Below are 21,438 nucleotides of genomic sequence, written 5' to 3'. Positions count from 1 at the left end.
ACTGTTGTTTGGCTTTTTAAAATACTTCCATGACTCTAGCCTACAATTCTGTATTAAAACAACTGAAGCTTTATCTCCAATGAGGATAACAAACAAAGACCTAAGTCCTCTGGTAAGGTGAGGTACTTTGGCAATTAACATATCCTTAGAAGCTTAAAATTAGTTTTAAATATTAAAAATGAATATTGAATCTTCTCTGGAGCAATAGTTACTCCCCAAATGTTAAAGCTCATTTTGAGAGCAAAGGTTTGTAGTAAAAATTTCCATATACACTGAAAGATTCAAAGTTCTAACTTCTTACATTGAAGAAGCAACAAAATTACATAATATAAGGCTAGTAGCCACTCTTTTGTAAAAAATTTTTAATGATATCACTTCATGGGCTCTCTAAAATTATAAGCAAGCTCACAAAATAAAAACTCACAATCGCCAGGATGTAAACAAACTGCATAAAAACAATCCTCTAAATCTATCTTGAAATGGCAGTTGGATAAGCAAACAAGCTGTAATGCTCTCACAAGTTTTAAAACCTCATCAATCCTTTTTAAATCCTGTAACAATCTCTACCTGTTTGATTTTTTTCTTAATTATAAATAAGTTTGAGTTAGTCAATGTAACACTGACAATCTTTAATCACAATCTTTAAGATCTCTTTGTAACACCAGAGCACAGCCACAACTTTGGAAAGTCACCTGAGTTCTGAGTATGTGACTAGGCAGCTGTTCTTGGGACAGTGGAATTAGCATCAAAATACAGTAACTTTAGGGCAAACCACACCTTTGGCTATGATTGCCAATTCCTACATGTGAACGCACGATGGTGCGGTCTCCAATACCTCAACAAAGAGACACTGCCCTAAAATCTTTTAGAAGCCTGGTTTCTAGAATAAGAATTCCATAAAAATATTACCTCAATTTGGACCTGTTTCCCTAGGTTGGCTCATATCCAAATTACAGTTTTAAGCCAACTTTCTGTTACCAATGTTCCACCTTTTAAGCTGTGAAGCTCCTGGTGTCTTTAGGATCAGCTAGTATAAACACTTAGCCAGCCCCTGGGGAGCTTGTCCAGCAGACTTAGGCTTCTAGCTACAGATGTAGGCTCCAAAAGCCAATTGAAACTGTTTTTTATGCATTGTTCCCTTCTTGAAACGAGTTAAAACCAAGTCAAGGTGTGAATGACTGGCAGATAAAGTTTTTATCATTTTTTCTTTTGAACACGAAACATAAAACATTTAAACAACGAGAAACAAAGACCACAGACATAAACTGACAGACATGGATAGCTTGGTGCACCAAGGACACACAACAGACCTAGAGGGAAAAAACTAGATGGTGTCCCACGATAGGGACCCACATATCCTACCTATGGAACCCAGAACTAGAAATAAGCATTTCTCCAATAGGAGCCAGCAGAGAGGCAGGACGTCTCCTGCCTTTCTTCTGTTCCCAGGAGAGCCCTGAAAAGTTTTTCTCTTTCTCCAAAGCATCCGTGGAGAGTCCGGGAGGACTGTTTTTTCCCAAACCCATTCTCTCTCATGTCTAGGGTGTAAACTATCTCTAGTCAGGATCCAAAGACTAAAATATAACTCTAAAAGAACGCATATGCAAAAACACTTTACCATTACCTTGTCCCTTTTTTATTACAAGTTTTACTTAAGCTAGCCCCACACTGCTTAAAATTAACCAGGGACACCTTTAAAACAAAAAAACTTGATTAAATCCTTTTTCTTAACTCTTAATCCTCTCTCCCTGAGTGAGCGCTTGATCTCTCCTATGAAACAAGCCTCCTAAATCCATACCTTCCCCATGGCAATTAGACGACAATTATTCGACCGGTCCTTACCTCCCTCTCCAGCGACGCACAAGCGATGCGGCCTGAAGAGTCCTCGATTCCCGCTGCAGCTCTCTTATCTCCATCGTCCTGTAGTCGGCCTTGCTTCGGGGTCCCTGTTCGGGCGCCACTTGTCCCCGCCAGCGGGGACCCAGTTATTCAGGGTCCCGAAGAGGCTTTCTACCTGTGGGCCAAAATGGGGGTGAAGAGAAGAAGGAGACCAAGCAAAAGTTCTGTTGTCAAGGTCTCGTTTATTGGGATGAACATTGCAGCTTTTAAGGCTTTCAGGTAGGGGGAGTGACCTTTGTGAAATATGAAGGAGGGGGAGATGAGGGTATAGGCAGTGATAGCTGGAGGCAAAGAAGTCAGGCGATGAGGTCAGGTGGTGGAGACACTGGGTGTCTGAGGAGATAACTGGTATCTGCTCGAGCTGAGGCATCCCTTGAATGTTATACTCCTGTGCCGTAAATTCATGGGAGAGGCTTTATCCAACAATCTTAAGATTTATGGCAGTCATCTTCGGGGTGAGTCTCTGTGGCCAAACAGCCCAGAGTCACTTTGAACCATGCAGTCAAAAAGCGGCTAGGCCCAAATCCAATATGGCTCCGTGCAAAAAATAACAAAAGTACAATTTAAAATGAGGGCAGCAATGGTATATGACAAACAGGAAGAAAACTTACGGAGAAAGAAAATTCCATATATAGACTTATGCCCGATACACAGTGATACCTAAGACTGTTTTGTGGCTGCTGCTGTTTTTACACGAAAACCATGTGTATGATTTTTGGTGTTTAATTAAAGCTTTAAAACTGAACCCTGAAGCAATTTCATGACATAGAGTAAGAAAACTGGCCATTGGTTGTTATGCGGTCATCCAAAAGAGACTTTCTGATGTCTTTCGAGGTCCTCCAGGAGGACCTCAGAACAAGGTCTGATCTTTTTGACAAATAATTTCCAGCCACGTCTTTATAAAAGACAAATCAGAATTGTTTGTTAAACTGCATTCTGGAATGGCTAATACCAAGGAACCAGATGACAACAAATAGAGCCAAGGTATAGGGAAAGAGGAGCCATTCACTGCTGATGGGAAATTAATACGGGACCACGATGACTGGGTGGGCTGCTTCTCCGGGTGCACCGGAAGGACTCCAAGCCAGCACTTCATAGAGATTTGCATATCCCTGCTTCTCACTGCACTGTTTTTAGTAGCTGAGAAACAGGACCAAGAGGAGGAAGAGGAGGAGGAAGAGGAGGAGGGGGAGGAAGAAGAAGAGGAGGAGGAAGAGGAGGAGGAAGAGGAGGAAGAGGAGGAGGGGGAGGAAGAAGAAGAGGAGGAGGAAGAGGAGGAGGAAGAGGAGGAGGAAGAGGAGGAGGAAGAAGAGGAGGAGGAGGAAGAAGAAGAGGAGGAAGAGGAGGAGGAAGAGGAGGAAGAGGAAGAAGAGGAGGAGGAGGAAGAGGAAGAAGAGGAGGAAGAGGAGGAGGAAGAGGAGGAGGAAGAGGAGGAGGAGGAAGAAGAGAAGGAGGAGTTGTAAGGAAGAGCTAATGATGGGGAATGAAGGGTAATGGAATATGTGTGTCATGAAAGCAGAGCTGGAGGGAAACTGGGATAAGGAAAGGGACCAGTGCAGGCAGGGGTAGGGGCATGTCCATGGGGATGTGTCAATGGGTGTGTGTTGGTGGGGTGGGGGTGGGGTGGGCAGGGAGCAGAGACAGGGTGCAGGGGGCCAGGGCACAGGGGGAACATGGGCAGGGCAGGGCAGGGCGGGTGGGCAGGGGATGGGGCAGGGGCAGGGTAGGTAGTGGGGAGGGTTGGTAGGACCAAGAATGTATGGATGCATGGCTATATATATATGTTAAGTTAAACAGCTAATAAAAAATAGCATCCTAGAATTTAACTTTCCCAGATTCCGTGTGTGTGTGTGTGTGTGTGTGTGTGTGTGTGTGTGTGTGTGTGTGTATTGGTGTGTACAGAGGTCAGGAGTGGTATTGTAACACTTGAGGCTGGACTTATAGGCAGCTGTGTACTGCCTGACATGGGTGCTAGGAACTGAATTCTAGTTTTCTGCAAGAGCAGCAAGTGTTCTTAACTGCTGAGGCATTCTTCAGTCTGTTCACTTATTTTCATAAAGCAAAAAAAGTTCATTGCCTTCTATAAATAGCCCAGAGAATAAAACACAAAAAGTCAGCATATTTTATAGCCTTTAAAAGGGGTAACTGCAATTCCCCGGGTTTTGCAAAAATGGGCTCTTGGAGGTCATGGTATCGAAACATGTGACACCTTGGAGACTTCATGTCCTTTCTTCTCAATAATTTTATATAGCTCCCATCATACATCTGGTCCTGGAACAGTAGACAAGAATGTCTTTGAGGTGCAAACTGCAGGGATCTAAGCCAGAACACAAGGTGTGCAGCTTCTTGACTGGTTGCTCCAATGGTCAATGAGTATAGAGGACTGGGATTAAACTTTGAAGGGGGAAAACAGGTAATTTTTATATTTTACCCCACTTTCTTTTCTCTGTAAGTGAGTGTGTTTATTTACGGTTCTGATTTGAATACATTTCGTCCTGAAGTCACATGACAGAGTACAGGGTCCAACACTCTCAGTTCCTCTTGCAAAAGCATAGTCATCTGTTCAGCAGCAGGCCTGAAGGAGGACAAGGGGATGTCAGAAAGCAAAGCCCGGGCTGGGGCTTTGCAAGATGTCAGTTTACTTATCAAAGGAATCTCTCACAGCTCTGAGAGAGATTTTTGCCGGAGGGACATTACACTTCTCTATTTTTACCATGGCATAGACAGCTGTAAACTCCCTACAAATCTCCTAACTTCAGCAACACAAGTCCAAGGCACACACACAGTGCCTAGATCTCCATCCAAACTTGTAAAAGCTTGTAACCTTGTTAGAGAGATGTCTTAGTTAGGGTTTTACTGCTGTGAACAGAGACACCGTGACCAATGCAAGTCTTATAGGGACAAACATTTATTTGGGGCTGGCTTACAGGTTCAGAGGTTCAGTTCATTATCATCAAGGCGGGAACATGGCAGCATGCAGGCAGGCATGGAGCAGGAGGAACTGAGAGTTCTACATCTTCAACTGAAGGCTGCTAGCAGAATGCTGGCTTCCAGGGCAGCTAAGGTGAGGATCTTAAACTCACACCCACAATGACACAGCTACTCCAACAAGGCTTACACCTCCTAATAGTGCCACCCCTGGGCCAAGCATATACAGACCATCACAAGAGACCAACCTAGATAAGGCAGAGGAGATCATCAAAGCAGATCTTACAAACCTTTAGAAGCCAGGCATGGTTGGGTATAACTATAAGGTTGTGGTAGTGGGATTATGAACTACAAGGCAGTCTGGCTTTAACGATAACAACAAAACATTATTTTAAAGTACTTATTCATCTGGTTTGCGTGCCTCTTGAAAAAGCCAAGGACCTCAGCAATTATAATTTTAATTCAATTATATTTCAACACCTTGACTGTGTTGCTTCCAAATTTAACCGTAAAATAAAAACAGTATTGCTCCTCTGACAACATGGCCTACACCACATATGACGTCTTTCATCGGCTATCACCTGGGCAGGTACCACCATGCAGCTCATTTCTGACATTTCCTGGGCTCTGGCACCCACATAAGACTTGCCTGCCTCCTGCTGCCAATGCTCTACTCTGGCCTCTGATACTCCGAAACAACTTCAGGCAACAAATAGGCACTCTTCCAATCCTGCCCCTAAGGTTCAATAACTTGCTACAGGAGGCTCACAGAACTGAGAGGAACAGCTCAGGGTTCCCACTGGCTTATTTTGTGGAGCGTGACAAAGGGTAGAGATAAACAGAAAGAACAAAGTCTCCAAGAATACCATAGATCTTCTGCTGTGTGGAACTAAGTGGCACCACCTGACTGGCTCACGGGTGTCGTTTGTCACCCAGAGATCTTCAAGCTCCACAGTCTAGGGCATGATTGATTTAATACTATTATTTCCTGCTCATGTCCTCTTCTCAAAGGTTGGGGTGCTGCCAGAAATTCCAAGCTTCAAGTCATGGCTCAACCAGCTCCGTTATGAAGTATCCAGCTGACAACCAAAAGCCATCTCGTGGTGAGAATAAGAGATTCAGAGCTGGAGAGAAGGCTCAGCAGTTGGACCACTGAGGACCCAGTTTTGATTTCTAGCACCCACACGGTCGCTTACAAGCGCCTGTAACTCCAGTCCTAGAGGATCAGACACCTTCTTCTAGCCTCCTGAGGCACCACACACACACACACATGAAGGTGGATTCCGTACGCAAGGCATATAATTTTAAAAGGCAAAAGATGATCCTATGCTCAGGAAATCCCAGGAGATTTGGGATCTGTTTATGATGCACCTGTCAGCTACATCATTCAGGAAATGTCAAGGGTGTCGGGACCTCTGAAAGGGGAACTGAGAGCAGAAACCAGCTGTCTGCTTCTTCTTACGCTGCACATAAGAATCGAATTAAGTAAATGAAAACTGCATATGGTGAAGAAATGAAGGGTTCTGTTATGAATAGCTTCCCATTCACTGCACGTTTTTCTACTGTAAAAATTGCTCTCAGTGGATTCTAACCAGCAAGCTAAACTCCTTCATCTTTCCTTTGATCCAAAGAGAAGCAGTCGGTATGGTTTCTATATTAGTTTGGAGTTCACCTAAGATTCTCGAAAGTTTTTTTTTTTTTTTTTTTTTTTTTGCTTCTTCTCACTGATTTCCCGGTATAATTAGTCCTTTTAGCTAAACAGAGCTTTGGCAATCTTGCCTTCTCAGGGGCACGTTCGTGAGTCACTAAGTCTCACAGCTCTGCTGTTTCATCTTTAGGATGAAATGGAACTGGTTCTCTAGGCATCCTCTCCGTGCCTTTCCAGCTCTGTCTCTCATTGTTCATTTATTCAGTGACCGTTTTGTCTCGGTGAAAATTCATTGTGCTGGAGATCGTTCTAGGATATAGAAAGACGAGTCTCGATCTTTCTTCAAAGACTTCACATCTGATAGAAAACTACAGACCAGCAGCACACACACGCACATCTGTGTGCACTGCCATCCCGTTGGACAGATCTGCAGTGAGACTTAGGTTTGGCAAATGAAGAGTAGCGTGGAATCCGGCCCCTTCTTGCCTCTTTGGCTAGGAGACTCTGTAGGGCACGAAGTGAGCAACTCTACGTTATGGCTCCCAATACACAAACAGCATAGAATCACAGTGTGGGGAATACAGAGGAAAGAGACTTCCTGGGAGGACAGAGAGCCCAAGGAGGTTTAATGGCAGAGATTACAGAGGAGTGGAGACACGAAGGAGCCTGAGAACTAAAGCGAGATGAGTGAGACGAGAAGGGGGAAGATATACAAAGCCACACAGCTGTAAAACAGCATGGCGTGCGTGGGGCTTTTCAAGCCATCGGTGTATAGATTGGAAAAATGAAAGTGAGAGAGAGGCGTGTAAGCCATGATCCAAGGCCCAGGCTGCAGGTCCTTACTGAGACAACTGCGATTCCACCTGAGCTTCATCTTTACCAAGAAACCTGTTAGAGTCGCAGAATCCTGAGCGCCGCCCAAGACCCACTGATCCCCCGATGCACCCTGAGATGCTCAGCATTGGAAACTGAGTGGCGCTGCCTTTGTAGAGAGCCAATGAGAGCTCAAGGTTTTCTTCTTAGCACGTTCTATTCTTCAGGTGCTGGCAGCTCTGTATTTTCCTTAGGCTTCCACAGGCCTCCTGTGAATGGATTTATCTCCAGGGTGCCTCAGTGGCATTAACCAAAGTGTTCCCAGGTGGGGAAGACAGACATGATGAAGAATTTAACTTGCCATCTAACTACAATAGAAGAGAGAAAACACAAACTTTCCTCTCTCTCTCTCTCTCCCTCTGTGTGTGTGTGTGTGTGTGTGTGTGTGTGTGTGTGTGTGTGTGTGTGTGTGTGTGTTCTTAGCCCTCAGGCTTGTTTACCTGGGTCTCCACCTGGGAGGAATTATACTCTTACCTAGCAACTGCCAAGGTTGGGAAGAGGAATGGTTGACAACCATTCAGCCGGAAGGTGGTGTCTGAGTATCACCCTGGGGCAGCAGGCTGAGGTAGGGGTGTGGCGATCTAAAAAACAAGAGAGAAAAATCAGTAACAACCCTAAAGTAGATGCTAGGAAGAAACGTGATTATTTTTCTCATGGCCCAGCTTTCCTGCTCTCTCTCTCTCTCTCTCTCTCTCTCTCTCTCTCTCTCTCTCTCTCTCTCTCTCTCTCTCTCTCTGTGTTCTGCCTTCTATTTGGTTCAGACTTGCTTTCTTTGATCTCCTCCAGGACCTTCTAGACTTTTTCAGAGACCCCAGCCCTTCTTCAAAGCCCTAACCTTCCCATTATTGAGAGTTGACCTTCCTTCCTGGGCACAGGTCACTCAGAATACTAAAATTGATTACACTTAGAGGGCTTTGCCTTCTGCATGTAGATGTCCCTTGTTACGTCTCTCCATGGGAGATGCTAAAGGACAAAATACCCAGATCTAGTGAGGGTTTTTTTTTTCCTTTTCTTTTTTTCCAGAGCTGGGGACTGAACCCAGGGCCTTGCGCTTGCTAGGCAAGCGCCCTACCACTGAGCTAAATCCCCAACCCCTCTAGTGAGGATTTTTAACACCTTTGTAATACCATGGTTGGAGTCTCCGGAGGAGTTGGGTCTGATTTGATGGCTCACTGAGGTCAAAGCTTGGTGCATCCCTGCACAGCAACATTTTATCTCAGAAGTTTATGAACAGGGTCATGGTGGCCCACACAGTTAATCCCAGTACTAGTGGGTAGAGGGAGGAGGGTCAGAAATTCAAGATCATCTTCAGCTTCATAGCAAGTTTCAGGCTGAAAATATAAAATAAAGAAGCTGGTGCTGAATGGTAAGTTTGAGGTGGCTGTCTCTTTGGGGAAGAGGCTCAAAAGAAAATAAGGCTGCTACGGTTTCTGGGAACTCAGCCAAGAAAATCCACAAGGCTACAAATGTATCATTCACTGACCATAGCACAAAAGAGGGAGGCAAAGGAAAGGTACAGGAGTCTGAGGAAGAGTCTGTTTAGGTTTAAAAATAAAATTCGACAAGGAAACTGCACAGAGCCCTGCTTGGGTACTCACCACAAGCTGATAGCTCTGTGTGTACACTCTCTCTTTCCCCCTAGGTATCTTGTTCATCTAAAACTGGGGTTGCAGGTCCAGGGGGAGGGGGAATTTGAGAAGAGATCTGCAAGTATCTATTTTCCGCCCTGCCTTGTCCTCGGGCACATTTAATTATCTTTGTGATGATAAAATGAACAGTTTTAGTCCCTGAATCTCTTTTATCTATTTTAGAAAGTCTCTAGGGAGTAAAAGCTGACTTGAATGGGGTTATACACTGCTCAAGTTTTATATTTAAAAAGCAAAAACTAAAAACAAAGGAAAGACAAGAATCATATGCAATTAGTCAGTAGGTGGAGACCACACAGGGCCAAGTGGTTATTGTTTCTTAGGAGAACAGTACAAAGGAAGAAATTGAAAGAGGCGTGACCCATGAACAAGCATCACTTGCCTGTCTTCACTCAGGCACCACGTCCTGATCTACAGAGGTCTGAGGTCAGACAGAATGCACTCAGAGACTTTGAGAGAGGCGTGGTAGAGTAATTGTAGGTCTTTTGAACCTACTGGTTAAAAAACATGCTTCAGACTGCCATTCGAGACTTCTTCACTTTTTTCCTTTCTTTTCTAATTTTTATCGTGGCTTTTAAAGCTCTTGGAGTATAGCTTCTTGTCCAAGCCTTGCCTTTCATCATGCAAGAGTTGAGGAAGGAGGATCATGAACTCCATAGAGCCTGAACCAGAGAGAGAGAGAGACCCTGCCTCAAAATAGAACACACACTCTCTATTATAGTCTGTTAGAAACATTAGCCATTGATTTCAGGACTTACCAAAGCATACCCTCTTGTATCCAGTGGCCCTGACTCTGTAGCATGTCCATTGTGTACTATCTATGGGCCACAAATGTATGTGCAGCTAAGATTTGAATGGGCAAAGGATATTTGTAAGCATAAACTCTTAGATCCCAGATACATAAAGCAACTCATGTTTGACACCTCACATTTTTATCAACCTTCTAAGAAACTAGCAGCCCCCCCCCCCCATAGACATCATATCTGTACGCCTCTCATCCAAGAAGGTTCACTTGGCTGTGTCATGATCTGACTGAAACTTCCTGTCCTTGCTTCTTGTACCTTTTTGCAGTTTCCCAAGGGGAGAGCGAGCATCCAGACTGTCTCTCTTCATTGCAGATGAAGGTCAGTGTCTGTGGAAGGCAGCGACCTACCTTTGCTTAGAAACAGCAAGCATTTCTCCAAATATACTTTTCTCCTTAATTACAGTTGGCATAGGTGAACCCTTGTAGAGGGCCGCTGCCACCACAAGATGGCGCTGGTTTCCACTACACCCCACGTGGAAGGCCAGGATAGCTTCCGCCATTACAAGATGGCGCTGGCCTCCGCCGTGCCAGCCGACTTCCTTTCAGGAAGTTAACTGTGTGCGCATGTGCAAGAGTGCCTTTGTGCCAGGTCTTTGCCCACTCCAGGGCGTGCCTAATGAGATCATGGGTGAGCGACCAATCACGTGTGGATGCGCCACGCTAGGGTGTATATAAGCCGTGCCATGCGGGCACGTGGGGCTCTCTTTAAGATTTAATAAAAGTTTTGGCTGCCGCAAGGATTCGTATGTCCCCGCGTGTTTTCTTGCTGGCGAGGTCACACGTGGGACATTTGGTGCCGAGAACCTGGGATAAAAAAATGCCACACCATCGCCAGGCGCCGGGAGGGAGTCCTCCATCGCGGAGAGAATCCAGAAGCGGCAGGAATTGAGGTAAACTCCGAGAGACATGATAATTTCCGAATTGTTTGTTCTTGACCTATCCTATCTTTTTCCTTCTGCTGAGGGTGCTGTTGAGGCCTCTATTACATGGTAGTCTGAGGCCGGGAACATTAGGAATTTGGCAGATGGTTAAGGATTGTTTAGGTAAAGACATTTTTCGTCCTATAATAGCAGCAGGCCAAGAGGCCCTGGACGAAATTCAGGAAAGCATGTCAGAAATGGAGCATAGTGAAAGGTTGCAACGAAAAAATGATACTGATCGATCTCAAGCACCAGGCCCCTCTGCGGTCTTACCACCGTCAGAGGTGATAGTACGGGGAAAGGACGCCCCGGGGACAGTGGCCACCTTGGGTACTGAGGGAGGGACCCCTGCAAAAACTGTGAAGAAACCGAAAGTTATGGATCCTTCGTGGACAAGGCTGGTAATTTTGTTTATTTTTTTCTTTGTGTGGGAAGCCGTTACAGCCGTTAGGACAGGTCAGAGGGTCCTTACAGAGCAACAAGAAAGTATATCAGAGGGAGAAAAGGTCTCTAAAGAAAAAACGAAAAGAAAAGGAGATAAAAGGAACACAGTATTTTGGGAGAAAAATTTTGTCTTTGTGCTGGTAAAAGGTGTGATCAGACTCTATAAGATTTGCAGAGTCATACTGATTAGGCTTGATAGAGGCAGACCACCTGAAAATTTATTCAGGAGAATCAAACAAAAGGACATCTCAATGCCCATGCACAGCTTGATGGAGTTAATGTAATTGGGTTGTGAGTGGAAATACTCAGGACTGTGTTTCACTTCCATACCATTGGCGAATGTCAGTCGTGCTGCTCAGATAATATATCTCAGTATCTTACAGGAATTGGGTTTCAACACGTTGATGGACTAGTCCAGGAATTGAGACAATCCATCGTCCATATCGACTCCACTCAAGTGGATAGTCACTGTGAACACCATCTGGTTTTTTCCCTCTTTGTCTATTGTCTGTCCCTGGTGCACCAGGATGTCCCCATGTCTGTCAGTTTATGTCTGTGGTTTTCGTTTCTCGTTGTTTAAATGTTTTATGTTTCATGTTCAAAAGAAAAAATGGTAAAAACTTTATCTGCTGGTCGTTCACACCTTGACTTGGTTTTAACTCATTTCAAAAAGGAACAAATGAATAAAAAACAGTTTCAATCAGGCCTTTAGAGCCCTACACCTGCAGCCAGGAGTTTAGGTTAGCTGGGGAAGCTGCCCAGAGGCTAAGCGTCTGCACAAGCTGATCTTAAAGGCGCCAGCAGCTTCTCAGCTTCTTTGGTACAAGAGCTGAGAGCTGTTTCTCTTAGAGAAATCCCTGACTTATTATTTGACTCAACAGGTGACAAGGTGCTTCTCTTAAAATCATAGCTAAAAAGGTAAAAATGGTCTTTGGTCTAAATATTAAAGATATGTGTAGCCACTTCAATTTTGTTTCTCATTGGTTTTAAATGTGTAAATATGCTCTACTTGCCTTGGTCATAGATTGTTGGCCTTTTTTAGTTATTGGATATGGTTAAAAAGGTATAATATTGGTAACAGAAAGTTGACATAAAGCTGGTAATTTGTATAGAGTCATTCTAGACAACATGTGGCATGAGCCAACCTAGGGAAACAGGTCTAAATTGAGATAATATTTTAATGGAATTCTTACTCTAGAAACCAGGCTTCTAAAAGAATTTAGGACAATGTCTCTTTGTTGAGGTACTAGAGACTACGCCATCGTGTGTTCATATATAGGAATTGGCAGTCAAACTTTGTACTAGTTTGTTGGAGGTCGAGTTTTGCTTTCCTAGTTGTGGTTTGCCCTGAAGCTATCTGTATTTTAATGCTAATTCCACTGTCCCAAGGACAGCTGCCTAGTCTTGTACTCAGAACTCAGGTGACCTTGTGGTTGTGCTCTGGTGTTACAAGGAGAACTTAAGGATTTGATTAAGGATTGCCAGTGTTACATTGACTAACTCAAACTTATTTTTAATTAAGAAAAAATCAAACAGGTAGAGATTGTTACAAGATTTATGAAAGATTGATGAGGTTTTAGAACTTGTGAGAACATTACAGCCAGTCTGTTTACTCCAGCTGCCATTTCAAGATAGATTTAGAGGATTGATTTTGAGTTTTCATTCCATGAGCTTGCTTATAGTTTTGGAGAGCCCATAAAGTGATGTCATTAGGAATGGCTAATGGCCTTGTGTTGTGTAATTTTGTTGCTTCTTCAATGTGAGAGGTTGGAACTTTGAATCTTTCAGTGTATATGGAAATTTTTACTACAAACCTTTGCTCTCAATATGAGCTTTAATATTTGGGGAGTAGCTGTTAGACTACTCCAGAAAAGAATATTTGAAACTAATTTCAAGCTTCTAAGGATATGTTAATTGGCTAAGTACCTCACCTTACCAGAGGACTTAGGTCTTTGTTATGCACATTGGAGATAAAGCTTCAGCTGTGTTAATACAGAGTTGTGGACTAGAGTCATGGAAGTATTTTAAAAAGAAACCTGATAAAACATATCTTATTCCAAACAACAGTTAATTGGTTATTACAAAATACTGATATTTGGCCTATTACATATACAAATTTTTCAGGCAAAATTGATAATTTTACTCTTTGCATGCTTTTGTACTTCCTGTATATTTGTGCATACAACCCATAGGAAATGTGCTTAGTGTATTTATAGGTGGTTCATCTAATGAAAAGGCTACATGTATGATTGGATCACTTGTTTATTCTCTTGAGTTTCTGTTGCTTCAGTACATTATTAAATTCCGTGCTTTAGCCACTGTTTTTAAATCAAGCTTTCAATTCACATACTGATAGCCAATGTGTGGCTTGTGGTTTACAATTGATTTCAATTACTTAATGCTTTATTAGAGACAGGTTTTCTACTTAAAATCAATGAGTGATTTCAGTGTAAATTGTCTGACAACTCACTGTCCTTTCAGTGCTCTGGCTCAGACAACTAAACAAAACCATAGACCCAGCTCTTTAATAATGGTAATGGAGTTGATAACACACCCTCATGAAAAGAGGAAGACTCCATTTTCATACTTTCAACTCCCAACCTCACCCTGCCAGCTCAGGGATTTCTAGTAAGACTGAAATTGGACAATATTTACAGGATTTGACATTTCTAATTAATGCTTATGTTTAGGTAAATAAAGTTTGTGAGGTGCTAGAGAAATGGCTTAGGGTTAAGAGCACTAAGTACTGTTCCTTAATAGACCATTTAAGAACTCAAACTGGATTGCCTGGGCTCTTTAGCAAGGGAGGACAATGATACCAGACAGATTATAAGCCTTACATAGGAACTGAAAGACCCCAGCTTAGCAACAGTAACGCCATTTTGCAAGGCTGTACTTAAGATGACTGGTTCAGGGAAAGGTTAGAACACTGAGTACACAGCGGCTGCCAAGCAGGATATGTTTGGTTGAAGGCCTGGACGACTGCGGTTGAGCACCTGACAATGAGAAAAGCCCCGGGAGAGGTCCCACACCCTGGTGGGGGGCCGAGTCAGCCGTTATGTTTCAGGAAGGTAGCTAGGAAACTTGCCCCCGGGCTGAACCCTTGCCACATTAGAATCCACCAATTATATCCCTGTAACCATGCATCTGCTTCTGTATGCTTGCTTCTGCTCCCCAAAATCCTATAAAAAGCCCATCCTTGGTTCCGTGGGGCGCGCCAGTCCCCCGAGTGACTGAAGCGCCCGCAGGTGCCTGTGCCTGTGTATCCCGACAATAAACCAAATCCTCTTGCTGATTACATCCTGTGGTGTCTCGGTCTGGTCTTTAGAGTTGGAGGGTCTCCATCCCAAGGGAAAGTTCTCCCTGAGAGCTTTTCAGAACAATTAGTCAAAAAATCTCATTCTTTATATATCCAAAACAATAATGCTGGAGACAATAATTTGGTATACAAGTCAATTTATAAATACAAGTGCTCAGTGTCCTCAATTTAATCCTCGAGGACTTACCTTAATAAATAATATCCTTACTAAATCTTAATAAATAAATAGGGGGAGTTATCCCTGTATGCTAAATAATGCTCCTTTTATTTCAATTTTAAAATTTGGATGCCAAAGTTTATGGCACCCTACAACTAGGCATACTTCTGCCTAGGTGAAATAGAAAGATCCACATATTGACATGATCCTGTCCAGATATTTTATATGGGGAAGAGGGAATGTTTGTGTTTTTTCTACAGGATGCTACAAGAGTGTGCCAGCTGCCTGAGTGGTTGCTGAGACTTGCTGATCCTGGTTACATGAAGATTCAGCTTTCGTGGTTCGGGTCCCTGGAGTCATTCCTCTGCCCAGAGAGGAAGATGAAAGATTCCCCTTCATCCTTTGTCATCACAGAGATTTTGCCATTGCTGCAGTCAGTGTTACCGCTGCGTGTGTCCCGTCCCACTATGGCCCGCTCTCTGACCCTCTGTGCACTGCTGCTTGCTGGAGAAGACTGGACTCCAGTCATTGCTGCCCCCTTCATTCCCAGGTGACTCTTGCTGCCTTAACTGGTCATTTTACAGACTGTAGCTTCACAGGAATGCTACCTGCGTAAAGCTGCTGTGGACTGGGGAACTCTGCCCTGGTTGTACAGATCTCAGAAATGGTTCCATTGCCTGATGGTTGTTCCAGAGATCCTGAACTGTCCTGGAAAAGACCTTGACACTTTCGCTGCTATTGTAGCAGCCATTACTGCTGCAGACATTGTGTCTGCAGTGTCTGGAGTTATCCTCCCCCAATCTATTGTTAGACAAGCACAGTGGGTAAACTTTCTGGAGTAGTTACTAACATTTGGGAATTCTAAATTCTATTATAGGAGCGGCTTGACTACGGCCCTTGGTGGTAACAGCTGAGGTGAACCAGATGAGGTGACCGCTACTTATCGGGAGTGGCTCTGTTTGGTGCAGCCCTATGCTGTGGATTAGTGTTCATGCTATGGTTGGTTTGCAAACTCAGATCTCAACAGAAACGTGACAAGGCCGTTATCACTCAAGCACTTGTGGCCATTGTACAAGGGGCCTCCCCTGGAATTTGGTTATCTATGCTCAGGAATTAGTCGGTATCTGAGTTCTCTGCTCTTGCACCCCATGGATCTGTGGATCCATTGCACTGGGATGAGAGAAACTCTCTCTCGGTATCTGAGTTCTCTGCTCTTGCACCCCATGGATCTGTGGATCCATTGCACTGGGATGAGAGAGACTCTCTCTCGGTATCTGAGTTCTCTGCTCTTGCATCCCATGGATCTGTGGATCCATTGCACTGGGATGAGAGAGACTCTCTCTCGGTATCTGAGTTCTTTGCTCTTGCACCCCATGGATCTGTGGATCCATTGCACTGGGATGAGAGAGACTCAATGATTCTTTGATCAGCCCTTCCACATAGCTGAGGTTTCCTCATTGCACGCGATAGGGTGATCATGATTTGTTATAAAATAAATGATTTGTGATAAAAAATAAATAAATAGGGGGAGATGTAGAGGGCCGTTGCCACCACAAGATGGCGCTGGCTTCCACTGTGCCCCACGTGGAAGGCCAGGATAGCTTCCACCATTACAAGATGGCGCTGGCCTCCGCCGCGCCAGCCGACATCCTTTCAGGAAGTTAACTGTGTGCACATGTGCAAGAGTGCCTTTGTGCCAGGTCTTTGCCCACTCCGGGGTGTGCCTAATGAGATCATGGGTGAGCAATCAGGTGTGGATGCGCCGCGCTAGGGTGTATATAAGCCGTGCCATGCGGGCGCGTGGGGCTCTCTTTAAGATTTAATAAAAGTTTTGGCTGCCGCAAAGATTCGTATGTCCCCGTGTGTTTTCTTGCTGGCGAGGTTGTGCGTGGGACAAACCCTAAGCTCCTTTATGTGATTGTGTGTGGAGAACTCTGGGCTTTGCTTAGCCTATGCTTGGACTCGGGACTGTTAGCTACCAATTGCTTAGGTTACATAGCACCCTTAGCACCCCGTCCTCATTAGGAAAATAAGAATATTTCCACCTGTTTTGCTTCATTGGTGCAGAGATGAAATCGTTCATGCGGAACCTCTAATGAGTGCTCAGCTAACTTCCTCACTGTTTGGGGGCAGGGCACAAAGGGCGTGTACGAGGGGACTGAAGGATGAAAGGAAGCAGAATTGTGAGGGAGATGGCCCAGTGGCTAAGAGTGTGAACTACGCTTGTAGACGGCACAAGATTGGTTCCCAGCACCCACGCCAGGCAGCTCACAACCGCCTGTAACTCTCGCACTAGGAAATCTGATGGCTGTTCTGGGCTCTGCAAGCAATTAAATTTATTTTAAAGAAAAAAAAAACCAGCGATGAGGAAGCTTGGACTTTCAAATCCACATGTTCAGGAAGTTGTATCCCTGCAAATAAAGTCATCTGGATTTTTAATGCCCAGTGACATGAGGTCATGGGACTGTGCTCTGCTGCTCTGGGATGATGGCCCAAGTCACCCACAAAGACCTCTAACACCTGTTGAAGTTCACTGGGTTTTCAAGTTGCCACATTGTAATCAATGTCCCAATAGCCTTGATCCCCTTCAAGTACAACTCTGGAAAGGTCAAGCTGACTTTCCCTCAAGGATTTCAGAGAATTCCCACGGGATGCTTGCTTATTGTCAGCCACCGCTAACCACTGGAATCACGTGTTGTGATTTCCCCAAACGCAGAACAGACTGTGATATTTAATAAAACTGTGTGGAAGAAGATGTGGGCATAATGAAAAAACTGTGGAGAAAAAAAAATCCAGCTGAGTCAACCTTCGGCTTGGCGTTCATCCCCACCCCTCTACTCTTGTGGTGGGGATCCTCTTACAAACATAGTTTATGGACTGTGACTCCCTATCTCAAATGTGGGAGGACAGAGTTTCATGGGCCCACACTGTACTTACAGCAAAGCCATCCTCATGTAATCACTGCCTTTCATGAATACAGCATGTGCCCAAAACATGTTTGTTGAATGAGTGAATGACATGGTGACCCTCTTGTTCCAGATTAGGACCTTAGTTTTACATGTATGTGATTCAAATGCTTATTTTAAAACCCTCCCTCACTTCAATCAATCTCCAATGTAAGTTTTAAAATTTTCCCCTCTGTTGAGAATTAAAAGTTGTCTCCACTTAAGATAATTTCAATAATCTGTCAACTTGGAAATATCAGCTCTTTTTTCCACTTTCTGACCTAACTTTCTGAATTTTAGAATTTAAATTTTCATGAGCTATTTGACCTCAGGCTAAACTGGTGTGCCTTGCTGTACAGGGTTTTTTACTAATGAGAACTTATTTCTGAAAATTCTGAGTTTTTACTTTTGTATCAAGGCTGGCTGAACAAGGTCTTTTATTCCATAGTTGATTTTTTTTTTTTTTTGGTTCTTTTTTTTGGAGCTGGGGACCGAACCCAGGGCCTTGTGCTTCCTAGGTAAGCGCGCTACCACTGAGCTAAATCCCCAGCCCCATAGTTGATTTTTTAATTAAAAAAATGTATACTCGTTTCTAGACGCTGCCTTAAGAGTTGCTATGCACTAACTCCAGTCTCCAGCCAGGTCGTATAGATTCGATTAACAAACTCCATGAAGTTGATCCTTACACCTCAGTTCCACGGCCTTCCGATATGACCTTGCAATGGCTCTGAGTCTTCATGAAAGTCAGCTGTTGTTACTGACAGAGGAATAGTCTCCTCCAGAGCTCCGAGGTGATAAATGTCTGAGGACTACTCTAATATACCTCTTCTCTCATCTCTCTTCCTCTGTCTGAGCCTTAAAAAAGAGTTCTGAGGAAACGTAGCCAGCATTGTACCAGTGACTCTTACTTAATTCTGTAAATGACCTCCAGAAATTACAGGACTCCAGGAGAATTCCAGAAGTAGCTGTTTCTAGCCATTCTTCTTCAGTGGCTAAAGCACGTACACAGGGTCAGGGCACAGGAAAGGCATGCAGATTAGTGTCATCTTCTTCTTGCTGATACAGCTGGACCCTGTGTGTTGAAACGAACCCCTCTTTCCTCTTACCCTGAGTTCTCCATCCTGAAACTTGATTCTGAGTTTCACTCTTCTGAAAAGACCAGCAAACAGCAGCTCCCATAACAGAGATGCAGGTTACTCTCTCTGGATCCATGATGCTTAGGACGTTCTTTAGCACCCGATGAATGGTTTGATAAAAGAAAAAGACAGCTCAGTGGTTAAAAGCACTGACTGCTCTTCCAGAGGTCCTGAGTTCAAATCCCAGCAACCACACGGTGGCTCACAACCATCTGTAATGGGATCTGATGCCCTCTTCTGGTGTGTCTGAAGGCAGCTACAGTGTACTTATAAATTAAATCTTAAAAAATAAAAGAAAGATTTCTTTCTTTCAGGCTGATTTCTTCAGGCTTCCAGTTCCCTAGAATAGCACTGATGTCTATCTCAGTAGAAAAAAAAAAAGGCCTCTCCCCAAGCCCTTATATACCTACTACTCTAGTGGAGTTAAGGAATGGAGGTAAAGAACTTCTTAAAACCTATATAGATCTCCACAGTGAGTGATTAGGCAGAAAGACAGAGGAACAGAGAAGGGTGCAGAGGGGAAGTCGGGGACAAATGAGTAAACTTCCTGTCGTGTTCACATGCAACCACTTTTTTTTTCTGTGCTGCCCCCCAAGTCTTCCTGGAGATGGTTATTTGAAGCCTTTACCCCTTCCCTATCCTAGTCCCTAGCTAGTGCCTCAAAAGCCAAACTCATAATTTCACCTTGGTCCTTCACTAGTCCTGACACGATCAGATAAAAGGCAGGCACCTAGATTCCTGAAGGGCTGAGGAACTAAAAGAAGAAGAGAAATGAATGCATCCTGCATCCCTCATTCTCTCTTCTGTACCTTATCTGATTTTTGTCCAGCTATGGACAAATGAATGGGCACTTATACTGACAGATGATAAGAGAGGCAGGTCCCTCAGAAACCCTCACAATCTACAACCACAAGAGAAACTCCCACCGCAGCAAGGCATATCTGATATCTGAGGCGCTTCTCTGGAATTTCTGCCAGTGCCCAGCCTGAGTGGCCAGGGTTGTGGTTGGACAGCTGGGTGGATTTTTGGAGTCCCAGTCCTGTTCTCGATTCTTGCTCTCTCCACCCGTCATGGGAAAGCATCCAGGCGCAGCGCACTTCTCCGTTCCTCGCTGCCCCTTAAGTTACTGCTTTCCACAAGACGCTCCCATCTGTTTTGAATTCCTTGGAGTCTATTTCCATTCATCGGACATACAACTGTATGCAATCTCGGTTTTGTTACAACTCTCCCAGTGTGTGATGTATTTCTCTAGTTTTCTTTGAAATCCCCAAGGTGAAACATATCTAATGCGATGTTTTGTACTCCTCGTGACGCATAGCTGCCGGGGGATTCAAATTGCATGGTAGAATGTAATACGCCCTGGGGAGTAGGTGGACCCCATACACCCTTGAAACAGAAGAATATCGCTGAGATAGTCCAGTGCCTTACCCTGTCACGCTGATGCTCAGTCAGAAAAATAAAAGCTCTGGTTGACTTGGCTTTGAACTGTCCCTCAGGGCCGTCATGCCTTCCCGACAGCCCTCAAACGTCACTTCCTCTATGTAGCAGTCACCTGCGGATGTCACTCTTCCTTCTCCTCGTTCTGAGAACATTGAATAAAAGTTTTTGTGTTTGCGGAAAGGCCCGTTGCACTCCCTACCCATGACCTTTCTGCTATGGGGTGGTTCTTGAAGACAACTTCCCCAAGCAGTCATTGGACGGGGTGCACGCAACTCTTGTCACATGTGGTTCATATGCTCACCACAGCTCAGTCATGCGTGTGTGCTCTGGCCCTTGTGACATCTCTTAAGGCCCACAGGATGCTGGCAAGCCCAATGTCTGCTCAAACTTTCACTTGATCAACTTTTCTTTTAGTTTCTCTTCAGAGTCTCAGAAAAACACAGGTGACAATTCGTGCCCCTGACATAAGGGAAACACAAGTTGTATGTATAAAATTTTGCCAAAACCCCAAGTGTATCTATGACCTTTTGGGTTTTAGCAGGGAGACACTGAAATGATAAAAGTTTAATATTTTTTTTAAAAATAATGTTTAAATGTTCTTATGCTGAAAGTATTCAAATTGTGTTTGCCTCTCGAATACAGGGAGAATAAACATTGCTCATAGTCTCCTGGCACGGGCAGAACTACTCACTCTTACTATCATTTTTGTTATACAGTCCAGAAAACAAAGGGAAAGAAGGAAAAAAAATGAATGGAATATGAGATTTAAGTTGTGTGTCCCCCCACCCCTCACCCTGCCACCAATCTTTACAAAAGGATTTTAAGGAGGAATTTCCCCCAAATTTCGTAAAGAAACGATCTTACTAATTACAACATTGCAGGAGTAATTTTGTTGTCTGTGAACACCACAGCATTTCAGTGGCCATTCTGCTTTTGACAGCATACTCTAGAGAAATAGTAGTTTGTACAGAGCCCAACAGCTGTCATATAAGGAATTTTGTATGCCAATGCTTTTCTAGGAGGGTCATAGTTTTGAACAAAGCCCTCTTGACAGTCTAGGTTACTCCCTTGCATCCATTTTTCTTGCCTTGGTTGTTTATTTGGGCTTGGCATTGCACCCCGAATGGTGCTATGGTGTAGGTGTAAGACTCCTGCACCATTACCCCACTATTCCCCACCCCTTCTCCCATATACACCCCACCTCCACACACAACACATTTGTCTCTCTGCTGGCCTTTGGCATTAGTGAGCTTACATTTCAGTCCTGGCTCAACCACA

At 44.1% G+C, this 21,438-nt stretch overlaps 1 long non-coding RNA gene across 1 annotated transcript; it reads right to left on the bottom strand.

Moving 5' to 3' along the window:
• Window positions 1–6,540: 6,540 nt before the first annotated feature.
• Window positions 6,541–20,310, bottom strand: LOC147997092 (uncharacterized). The gene is made up of 3 exons (XR_015653185.1): window positions 20,149–20,310; window positions 18,691–18,811; window positions 6,541–7,929 (listed from the first exon to the last, which is right to left on the bottom strand). It is a non-coding gene; the product is annotated as an uncharacterized LOC147997092 (long non-coding RNA).
• Between the last annotated feature and the right edge of the window lie 1,128 nt (window positions 20,311–21,438).

This window comes from Rattus norvegicus, chromosome 1 (genome assembly GCF_021556685.1).
Source record: "Rattus norvegicus strain SHRSP/BbbUtx chromosome 1, alternate assembly SHRSP_T2T, whole genome shotgun sequence".
In the NCBI taxonomy this organism is placed as follows: domain Eukaryota; kingdom Metazoa; phylum Chordata; class Mammalia; order Rodentia; family Muridae; genus Rattus; species Rattus norvegicus.
Note: the sequence above shows the minus strand (reverse complement) of the source record. Positions and strands in the feature narration are given on the sequence as shown.